Raw genomic sequence first — 354 nt, forward strand, 5'->3', positions numbered from 1 at the left:
ACATCCGACCTTTCTCAAAATGAGAAATTACTCAATTAGATTTAATGTTTTGTTTTCCGATAGATAGAAGACAGATGTGTCCTTTTTGTGTGTCCTAAAATCGAAGGAGTTTGTTATATTTGCTGCATTAATCACGGCAACGTTGAGACGCCCCCCCTCTCCTCCCTTGGTCTTCGGGGGGGGGGGGGGCAAGGTGACGTCATTCGCAGAAGCCAAACGCCTGTGATGTTTTGAGGAATTTTCAGACTCTTAATTATGTCTGTTTGATGACGCTGGAATGTAGGTCTTACTAGCACGAGCCTTGATGGAAATTTTGGATTAACATCAGCGCCTTTTTTCTGCGTTATACTGCTA

This window comes from Penaeus monodon, chromosome 15, assembly GCF_015228065.2.
Source record: "Penaeus monodon isolate SGIC_2016 chromosome 15, NSTDA_Pmon_1, whole genome shotgun sequence".
In the NCBI taxonomy this organism is placed as follows: domain Eukaryota; kingdom Metazoa; phylum Arthropoda; class Malacostraca; order Decapoda; family Penaeidae; genus Penaeus; species Penaeus monodon.